Raw genomic sequence first — 11,340 nt, forward strand, 5'->3', positions numbered from 1 at the left:
GTTAACTTGTTTGGTGAGACCACAAAAATCATACCTAATGTTACTCAGAGCTGAATAGAGTCAAGACTTAGCCAGTAACCACTATAACCGCTCTCCAAGAGGGAGTTATGTTGTCTTGGATAAGGTCAAAGTTAAAAAATGGCTTTGTAACTCTTTGGAACAGGAACCTACATTCTGAAATCACTCTGTATACAACAGGTCACAACCCTAAGGTAGTGCTGCTCAAACTTGAATTTGTACCTTCTTCATCTCATGGAGATCAGGTTAAGATACTGATTCTTTTTTTTTTTTTTAATGTTTATTTCTTTTGAGAGGGAGAGAGTGTGTGCAAGTGGAGGAGGGGCAGAGAGAGAGAGAGAGAGAGAGAGAGAAAGAGAATCCCAAGCAGGCTCCTCACTGTCAGCACAGAGCCCATTGAGGGGCTCAGTCTCACAAACCGTGAGATCTTGACCTGAGCCGAAATCAGTAGTCAGACGCTTAACCGACTGAGCCACCCAGGTGCCCCAAGATACTGATTGTGATGCAGGAGGTCTAGGATAGAGCTAAAGGTTCTGCTTTTCCAACAAGAAAAATCATCATCCTGGGTGATGCCATGTTGTTGGTTTTTAAAGTACGTTTAAGGAACACTACCTTAAGGAATACTTAATTTTTAAAAATATTATTAGCTACAGGTAACACTTTCTCCTTAATGAGAAAGCTGAAAACAAGCCAACATCAGTTTAGTGGCCTTGAGTAAATCACTTCCTTTCTATAATTTATCGGCTAAACAAGGTGGTTGTTATTCTTTTTTTTTTTTTTTCATTTCTGAAATGGGAGCAAGAGAGTATTAAGTGAAATGATGTGTATTAAGTCCTTAGCTGGCCCACTCCTCCACAAACACTGCCACTGGTGGTGGTGGTGCTCTGGCGGTGCTCATTCTCCTGTTGGATATCAGTGGCCGTCACAGATGGCCAAGCGAGGCCATAACCTATTATTGGAAAATGGGAGGATGGGTCAGACTTGCCTTTGAGTGCCGTGGTACTTGGCTTTATTACTGTGAACAGAGAGTGCATTTTCCAGTTTCTGCAAATAACAGAAACCTTAGACCCCTCGGGCCCCTTGTTGTTATTCTGTATTTATATTTACCCCCTTATGTTGGCCAAATAAGTGCAAAACTGCTTCATTCCAGTATTTATTCATTTGATTGTCTCCATTGCCCAATTATGTAAAGGAAAGGGTATTGTGCTCCACAAGGATATCACATTTCCCTCCCTGGCTTCGCCCCTTCATGTTTGTGTAAACTCAGCCTAAGTGGCATCCCTTTACTTGAATTTACAACCCTGCCTATAAAAAACCAGACAGTGCTGAGCATTTCCTACAAGGCTGAATTCTGGCTCACAGCTCTTGTAGCCAAGGAAAAACAAATTCATGCGCGCTTGCTCTCTCTCTCCCTCTCCCTCTCTCCCTCTCCCTCTCCCTCTCCCTCTCCCCCTCTCCCTCTCCCTCTCCCTCTCCCTCTCCCTCTCCCTCTCCCTCTCCCTCTCCCTCTCCCTCTCCCTCTCCCTCTCCCTCTCCCTCTCCCTCTCCCTCTCCCTCTCCCTCTCCCTCTCTCCCTCTCTCCCTCCCTCCCTCCCTCCCTCCCTCCCTCCAAAAACAATTTGCAAATCCATCATCTGCCCAGAAAACAAACGGAAAATAAAATGCAACTGAGTCTTTTTTGTGTATCTGATAAATGTTTATCTCCCAGAGCAAGTGGGTGGGGTCTTTGCCAAGATGACACATTAATATCCATGTAGTAGCCCCATGCACATAATGGTGGAACGAGCCATAATTCCAGTCAATTCAAGTGGGGAATAAATATGTCAAGCTGGCAGTTTGGCATTGTCTAGACCCCAAAAAAGTTTGACTAACTTTTTCTTTTTAACTGTTGCATTTGGCTTTATATAAAGATAGCAACTTTCTTTCTTTCTTTCTTTCTTTCTTTCTTTCTTTCTTTCTTTCTTTCTTTCTCTCTCTCTCTCTCTCTCTCTCTCTCTCTCTCTCTTTCTTTCTTTCTTTCTTTCTTTCTTTCTTTCTTTCTTTCTTTCTTTCTTTCTTTCTAGAGAGCACACGAACAAGGGAGAGGGGCAGAAAGAGAGGGAGAGAGAGGGAGAGAATCTTAGGCTCTATGCTCACTGCAGAGTAGTGATCCCAGTAGACCCTGGGATCATGACCTGAGTCAAAATCAAGAGTCAGACACTCAACTGACTGAGCCATCCAGGCACCCCTAAAGATAGCATATTTCACTCTAAAGCCCACTTATATATTATCTATTCAACAAATATTTATTTTACATCTATTCTATGTCATGTGCTATTCCAGGCTCTGGGCACATAGCAGCGAACAGATGAAGTCCCTGTCCTCATGGTGCCTACTTTCTAGTGAACTCGTATAATACACATATCTCTTGATGAAGACATGTTCTTTCTCTTTTTCTCTAAATGTCTTTGTTTTTATCTAAAAGTATTTAGTATTTGAATGGTCACAAAAGAGCAGTGATCGTTAGGCCATGTTTGTTGTCTCTCTGTTCCCGTCAGATGCAGACCTGCGTCCATTGCTGCTCTCTGAACATATGAGAAAAAAATTGAGTGATTTAGGTAGAAATAAGAACAACTTTTTCTATAAGTTGCAGATTTTTCTTATAATTAAAGCAGACTTAACATGGCTTGTCACTGCTGGTTTTTCACACACCATTATCTGTCTTTTGCCTTTCCATGTCACCATTAACTTAGGGATGAGGATCTAATGTCTAAAATAGGCTCAGCAAGCATACATTATAAAAGTGTAAAAATAATAAAAAGCTTATGAGATTAAATCTCGCAATAATTTTTTAAACTTGAGTGGAAAAATTTAGTATCTGGTTTCTTTGACTAAATGAACAACGCATACTCACTATAAGATGAAAACAAGCAAAAAGTGCTGCGCATGTGGCATTGCAATATTTATACACCTATGTAATTGCTCTTTTCTCTTTTTATGATTTATGTATGGTTCTAGAACCCTGGTTAGTCTCATCAGATTACTTGACAGTTCTTACTTTATAATACTAACGGCTTCTAGAATAACAACTGATAAATTCAAAACTAATTTTTAGAAAGAATATCCAATGCTGAATAGGAATTCCGCTTAAAAGCATGGTTCTTAAAACATGCATTTTTATTTAATGTCAGTGCAATCCTGAGGAAAACGAAGTAAGACACTTACCATTCATTTCAGAGAATCAAAGAACGTCTGTATCAGAACCAAATAGATCATCCAGGGCAGCGAGCAGGGGAGAAGAGTGGAAACCACCCCCCAGGTGAATTTTGATATACACTTGAACACACACAGACCACCGTGAGAATTCATCATTTTGCAGACGAGAAAACTGAGGTCTGAGCCAGTAAAGAAACCTTTCACGTCACACATACAGAGAATGATAGAGGTCAGACCAGAACAGAACAACCGTGTTGTGACTCCCAGTCTACTCCTTGTTCCACTACACTAAGCCACATTGTGCAAAAAATACCTTTTGCACAACAGTGTAGAACAACTCAACTTCAATTTGTTCTCCGAAGATTAAGTTTTCCAAACAAATCTATATTATATCAAAAAACCTCTTAGTCCAACAAAAGAACCTCAAAGTTTTACGTTATTAGTGATAGATTTCTGGTTGTTGTTGTGGTTGCATGTTTTCTTCTGGGAAGTGGAGGCGGAAGTTTAACCAAGACCTAAGTTAAAGTATCATTAGTATTGACAAACTAATCAGCCTGTAGGTTTTAAAGTTTAGAGTGAGCGAAATAGCAGTTAAATGAACCACACCTCCCACCCCACCACCCCCACCTCCAGCCACACACACACTATTGGTGATCGTGGTGTTCTTTTTATCTGTGTGGACCTAAGTGGCTCTTTACTAAAATGTTTGGGGAGAGAGATCACTGAGTGTGCTTTGCCCTCAGTAGGGAGAGAACGTGTCATTTCAAGTCCTTTCTGTCTAGCTGAATCATGGAACTGCCACAGTGGTCTCCAAAAAACATGTCTCCAGCCCTCCAGGGCCAGGGAAAAGGTCACCAATGACCAGAGCTCAAGAGCTGGGGGAAATAGGTGAAAGGGAGAATAAACATCTACAGCCTAATTGCAGTCTTTTCGAACATTCGTCTAGGTTGAAAACTTTTATTCCAAGGCAACCTTTCCCCTGCATTGAGCTCTGTTGAACACAGCTGGCATTTTAATGAGACTAAATCTGGTGTTTCTGCCATTAGCGGAGATGAACATCAAAGCATTAAACTCTACCTTCCTTTGTTTTACAAGAACTTAGGGTTCAGGATACCTTCACTAAATATGTGTCCAACTCTAAAGCTATGAGGAATACTTTTGTTCTGATAGACCTTCGGCATAGTATTGATCAAAGATAATAACACAAATTACAAAGGATGTATTCTATTATCAGCATTAAAAAAATACAGCACCCTCAAGTATTAGTACCTGACTTAAAAAATTACAACTGACATTGATTGACTCCTAATCTTTGTCATGCACTGTCAACAATTGCCATGGTTAATGCATTGCATAAATAATCTTATTTAATCCCCACAACTGTATTATGTGGGTGCAGTTTTACCTTTGAGGAAACTGAGGCTTAGAGAAGTGAATAAGCTGTCCTAAAGGCCTGTGGTCAGTAAATGACAGAGCTGGAATTCAAACCCGAATTTGTATGACAACAGAGTCTATGCTTTTGATGTTCTGCTTTCTCCAATTTGATTCACATCCCAACACAAAGGCCTATAGGACACATCCTAATATAATTTAACATTTGTTTGACAAATTTGTAATTTTATTATAGGCACAGTTCAGGCACAAATAACGAAATCTTCTTTGTGTCAAATTCTGGATCATTCCATGCTGGAGTTCCCCTAATGATATCACAAAAGAGCCTCTGATGACCCCAAAGAAGAATCACACAGTGGAAGTTTCCACACAGGCTAACTCACTCCTTGCAGTTGAGTGGAGACAGATTGGTAGCAACTAGACTAAATGACTCAATGGCTTTTTTCTTTAGGGATCTGAATTTCTTCCCCCCAGCATCAAACACATATTCTCATGGCAAAGGCTTAACAACTTAAATGGAAATAATGAATACATATTTTTTCTTTTAAAGAACACATCCTGAGATCCTTTATCTCGGGGGCCACAGTGAAGACGCATGCTAGAAGTGGGGCTGTTTTCTGCACCACTGTCATCATGCCCACCTTTTGCCTCACTTGTCTTTAGTCCATGTGACTCTACTGTCCCTTTTTTGTCACACCATGTTCCATCTGATGCTTTTATTCGGTAACCAAAACTACAGAGCTTTCTATGATGTTGTTTTCATTGAGCACAAAATTAAATACGTTATCAAGAAAAAAATGAAACTGAAAGAAGCAAGTCAAGATCGCAACCAAAAGTTTTCCACAGGGGTCACAGTGGCTGACAAAAAAGATGCAAAATGCCCCAGTCTGTCAGTCCTGCCTGCTTTTTGACCTGAAGATCTATGAAACGGGTGGCTAGGGTAGGTGGTAGGGGCCTGGAAAGCATGTTCAAGTGCTCTTAGAACCATTTTGCATCCTCTAGCAAGCAGACGCTGATCCTAGCTCTCTTAAATTGCTCGCTTTATAGTGCTCTTAAAGAAAGCCTCTTAAAAAAAGGAGAAGAAAAAAGAAGTCTGACTAATGGAACAAAACCTGCACAACAGCCTGGTTGTATCCTATATTCTCCCTCTTGTTAAGATGATGGCTCAGTTTTGACTCAAGATGAATTACTTGATTATGGTTAATACACGGTCTGGCCAAACTAATTTATAAATGAGAAACTAGTTGCTTTTATCACACTCTTCCAAGCCAAGGTTACTTCAATCCCTAAATTTTATAGAAATTAATATTTAAAAAAACTCTGCATGATTTTGTCCTTCACCCATTCAACACCTCTCTGAATTAAATGATTAATATGAGTGAATATACGTTGTCTTTCCAATTGACCTTGCTGGCCTGTTTTGACAGTGTGCTCTTGGCTCCCTCATGGCTTGCCATCATGAGTTTTTGGTAATGTTATCCTTTCTGACAAATTTATTTGAGGCAAGTTAGACTTTCAAAAACTAGTTGTCTGCATAAGCTTGACCAGTTTGCTATGGAAAACCAGGTGCTGGGTGAATATTTTTCAACTGCGTCTGTAGCTTAGTTTTTCACTTGTACTGTAAGAGGAGATCAATCTTAGTCTTCCTATTCTAGTCACATGTGGTTGTCCAAAACTAAAGCTCCGTGACCCCAAATCTTTGCCGCCTTTTGTGTGGCAGATGACATCTTCCATCAACAGTGGATAATAAAATTTACATTCAGTCCCCATGTGGAACCTGAACACGTAAGCACTCCCCCACACAGTACAATTCAAAGTGACATTCTCTTCTATTTTCCTTCAGCCTCAGTGATGCAGAATAACAGTTATACGTTAACATTCCTTTGGCGGGGGCGGGGGAGGGGTGGTCTTGAATATAAAAAAAAGAACAAGAGAAGGCTACCCTCAGTCTAGACAATGAGTGACAAAAGTCCCAGAGCAAACCATAGTTGTTAACAGACACCCTCCTAAGGTTCCCAGGATACAGCACTGAGAAGGAGTGAATTCTCCAGTGAGACACATCACACACTCCAGGGCTCCTAGTTAACCCGGCCATGTTATCTGTGCCAAAAATCAGTTTTAACACCCTGTCCTCCTCAGCCCCAGTGCAATTTTATTTCCCGTTCTGCCAGCCTCAGCTCTGCAAAGCATCAGTATTCTCTTAAGAAAAAAAGTAAAAGCTTAAATTCTGGGTCATCCATCAGTCATACCATTTGATTAAGGATTCTACCCAGCAAGGTATTTTCCATTGAAGGTGCCCACGTCAGTATCCATCCCGGGGACATTGAAATGGAAGTAGAAATGATTGCATGGGTAACTTACCAGCTCCTGAGTCTGAATGGCTGCAGCAACCCCAGTGCTTTACCTGATCCCTTGCTCTCTGTCTCTCTCCCTCTCTCTCTCCCTCTTTCTCTTGTGTACAGATTGCAGGGAACTTAAAGAACTCGCAGGGACAATGTTTCAAATGACTTAAGAAAGAACAGGAACAATACTTCGTTCTCTTTTTCTCAGATGAGTACCTTCGGGAAGAAGGAAGGAAGGGAGGGGAGAGGGAGGAAGTCAACAACCCTTTGCTTTCCTGAAAAAAAATAAGGAAACAGAAGATAGACATCTCATTTTCTCTTAAACAAAATGTTGGAAGGGGCAAAAAAAAAAAAAAAATCTTTGAAAAAAGGAATTCCTCAAATATGCTCTCTGCCCTAAGAGCTTTAAAGAGATGAAAAGCCTTACTGGCCTGTCCTGTCCAAACAAATGGTGTTCCAGAAAGGCAGGCTCTCCTGAGCTTGCAGCCTCTGGTATCTTGTTTGCAGAACTGACACGGCCAAAAGGGAACAAATCATGTCATGTTGCCTCTGAGCAAGGGAACGTTTGGTCTGTTGTGCTAACTGAGGCAATCCTCCAGCCTGTGAGGCTGGGCAGGGTGACGGTCAGCCAGGATGTTTGGCTCTTCCTGGGCTCTTTGAAACACCAGTGTTGCTGCAATTTTTGAGCATGATTCTAGAGCCTTAGAGTTCTTCCAGGAACGAACAGCCGATTTATGCACTGGTCACCGAACTTTATGCAGTGGGCCAAGTGAAAGCTTCCATCTTTGCTGATGTTTTCAAAAAGAAAAAAAAAAAGCAACTTGCCACACTCCTGTTGGACATAACTATCTCGTGTGGGATTTAGTCATCTCTGGAAAAACTGAAAGGCAATTTCTGTTTTCAAAATACTGTGAAGCAGCCTAGTCTTAGAGAAGTCAGCCACAGTTTTTGAAAAGCGACGGGGAGGCTGACTAGAAGGAGAGAAAACATGGAATGTTCTTTAACAAGTTTTAACGGTGCTTGGCAGTCCAACGGGTGGCATGAGCTCTGTTTAGAGTAGTTGCGCTCTGATTGTGCCGTGTGTCTTGTGCCCTCCATTCATCTGGTTAAGACCATTTTCACCACAAACAGGAACCAGCAGTTATGTGGACCTTTGTGGCAGCAGAAGAAAAACCAACTTTAAGGTACTTCCTTCTTTCACTCAATTGTGAAAAAAAAAGTGGGGTGGAGAGTCATACCTGATCCCAAGGAGCAATTAAAGTGAATTCAGGGAAAGAGAGATTCTGATCCAGTCTGTTTGAAAGGCATTTATTGGGGTCTGTGGTCAATAAGGTTACTCTTTTATCCCCACAGTTTCCTTCCCCGTCTATCATCTCTCTGTGTGTTTATCTATGTATCTATCTATCTTTCTATCTGTCTGTATTTCTCTATCTGTCTGAATATGTGTGTGTATATCAAAGAGGACATAGAGAGACTGCTACTCAGTAGGTTGGTAAAAGCCGGAATGGAGTTGTTCCTTGCGTTCCCCGTGGCACCACTTCTGGCACAACTTAAGGATTTCTGGCACGGGTTCCCCCAGCCCCACGTACAGATGAGAAGACTCACGCCCAGAGAGGCGTCCGTTGTACCACTCGCCCAAGGCCACACACATCAGTGGCAAAAGCCAACAGGCCCATCTGTCTCCTGAGTCAGCTCTAGTGCCCTTTGCCCCCTGCTGGCCTTCCTCTGTACCCTGCCTTTGTAGAAATGGGAAGGAAGCTCACAATGAAAATCTAGGAGAACAAAAGAAGAGCGCGAGGGAATGGAGTAGCTCTCCTGGGTGCAAACCTGTGAGTGATGGTGAGGCCGAGGGAGCCCTCTGCTGAGATGGTCGGTAGAAAGTGGAAGTAGGTGGGAGTGAGGTGAGGGTGAGTGAGAAGTAGGGAGAGGCTGGGCTGGGTGTCTGTGGCATCAGTCAGCAGAGGGAGTGAGGGGCCGTGAAGGAACAAGGACGCTCAGGTTACAGAATTCTTGCAGGAAGGAGCAAGTGTCTGATCACCCGAAGACTGGAATCGAAGAATCGTGAGAGCTACAGGCACCCTTTGCGTATTGTTGTTCCTCCTGCAGCCTCAGGCGAGGCCAGGGCTGAGCCCCAGGAGCCCAGTCAGAGTCCAGAGGATTTCCCTTTCCAGTGCACAGAATGTGGGAACTGTCACGTTGAGGCCTGTTGTTTGCTCCAAGCCGGCTGACCCGCCCAAAGACAGGCCGGACTGGACGGGGGCCCGTGCCATCCACACCGCTGCGCAGCTTTGATGTGACGGGGCGGCATCCAGTCGGGGTCTGGCGACGTCACCTCTGGACAGACTGGAAGGCGATTTCTAACGTTTTCAAGACACCGGGAAGCGGCTCACGCCTTTGTAATACATCGGCCACAGTTTTCGAAAGAGAATTCTCAGCCCTGCCTGCGGCACGCCGTTCCATTCGTGTACCTCGTCGTAACCCTGCCTGTGAGCCTCCTAGGAAAGACGTCCCCCTCCTTCCCTGCTCTGCCCAGCCCGCAGAAAGTCACCCTGTGGCCCTTGTAAAATCACCCACCGGGCGTCTAGAAGCTGAAATTCCTGAGCGCCTCCCACTAGGTTTCACAGGAGAGATTTCTAATCAGGTCACTCAAGCTGGTGAAGCTGACTGCCCCGCTGTCTCACGGCTCCTTCGGATTTTGACTAAAAGTGAAGGGAGTGGATGTTTGTACTAGAAACGACTGAGGAAACACATGTGCAGAAATGGAATATGGTCTGGTCACTCACCTCTCAGGTAAGCCCCATGTTGCTCTGGATATCATAGAGATCATTTGAGTACAAAGAGGACTGTAAGAGCCTGTGACTGGATCGGAGGACAAGGAAAAAAACAAAGATATGAAATTTGGTGAGGCCGAAGCAGTGACTCAGAAGTCAGAACCGGCAGTACAGAAATGTGAGGTCTCCTCAAAATGGCTTCCCACTTCTGAAGCATCCTATTTGGTACTTCTCCAGCTTCTGATTATCCCAAACTCCAGGGCTATCTGTTCACCGCAGGACTAACTTAACCCCAATCACAGAGGGTGAGGAAATGAAGGGTGGACTGAAATATAACATAGGGTCAGGACAGCACACCAAAAATAAGTGTACGTGTCAGTGAACTTCCAAAATGAACATACCTGAGTGACAGAAACAGAAGACCTGCCCCCACCCCATGGCACTCCAGCCACTACCTCCTCTCAGGGGTCACGTGGCTCTGACATATCACACCTGATGCAGATGTGAATTACTGGGTTTTGAATTTACATAACAGATGATACCATATTGTGTTTTTTGTTTTGGGTTTCTTTGCCTCAGTATTCCTGAGATTCAGTCCTATTGTAGAGTGTAGGTATGTTTCATTCTCTTTCTAGAGAGTATTTCACTCTGTGACAGTACCACAATTTATATATCCACTCTACTGAAGATGGATGTGTGGGTTGTTTCTAGTTGGGCACCATTACAAATGGGCTGCCAGGACTTCCTGTCCCTGCCAGATGTCTTTTAAAAAGTCTGATATAAGAATCACCTCTCTCCAGGATGATTATCCACCAGTGATTCACAACCTTTTTGCTTGGGTTATTTGTTTGTTTGGCATTTGCTTCCTCTCCCATGGGATGCATGGCATAGATTTTTTTTTTAACTCAAATAGATTCAGTTTGAGGATGTGATACCATTGGAGACACTGGCAGCATTCCTGAACAGCTTTGGAAGGACTTGGGAGCCACAGAGCTGACTTCCTCCTGGAGCCTGGAGATGCTACTCTGAGTCAGACTCCATCGACTTCCCCTCTCCCATCGACGTTCTGTGGAAAGTGGATTTGTTCTCCCCACTCTGAGCTTGTCCTGGACATGCTAAATTTCACCCTATTAATGTGCAGAAGACAGGGCCGAGTCCTGGGCCTAAATTGCATTCTTCTGTCTCTCTCTCTCTCTCTTTTTTTTTTTTTTCAGTTTATTTATTTATTTTGAGAGAGAAAGAACATGTGGTGGGGAGGACCAGAGAGAGGGAGAGAGAGAATCCCAAGCAGGCTGTACACTGTCAGCGCAGAGCCCAATGCAGGGCTTGAACCCACATTCCCATGAGATCATGACCTGAGCAGAGATCGAGAGTCAGACCAACTGAGCCATCCAGGCACCCCCTGAAATTGCTTTCAAACTTCCTTGGTTCCTTTGATTTATTCCCTTTGTCTTCGCCAAGTCCCATATCCTCCAAGTCTCAACTCTCAAAATGTGAGAATATTCATTTCTTCCTTTTTAGTTTTTTCTTAGCATGCAAAAATAATAACAAAATATTTACTTAAACAAGTTATTAAACACAGTCTTTTTATGCTTCTATTTTCCTCAATTTGACAAGAGGAT

At 43.1% G+C, this 11,340-nt stretch overlaps 1 protein-coding gene across 1 annotated transcript in view; it reads right to left on the reverse strand.

Moving 5' to 3' along the window:
• The window catches only part of ZNF366 (zinc finger protein 366), a 74,270-nt gene extending 67,051 nt beyond the window's left edge, over positions 1-7,219 (reverse strand). The window contains exon 1 of the mRNA XM_003981055.4: positions 6,967-7,219. The gene's annotated coding sequence lies outside the window, so the exon portion shown is untranslated. The remainder of the gene's footprint in view (positions 1-6,966) is intronic.
• Between the last annotated feature and the right edge of the window lie 4,121 nt (positions 7,220-11,340).

The sequence above is a fragment of the Felis catus genome, chromosome A1 (genome assembly GCF_018350175.1).
Source record: "Felis catus isolate Fca126 chromosome A1, F.catus_Fca126_mat1.0, whole genome shotgun sequence".
Classification (NCBI taxonomy): Eukaryota; Metazoa; Chordata; class Mammalia; order Carnivora; family Felidae; genus Felis; species Felis catus.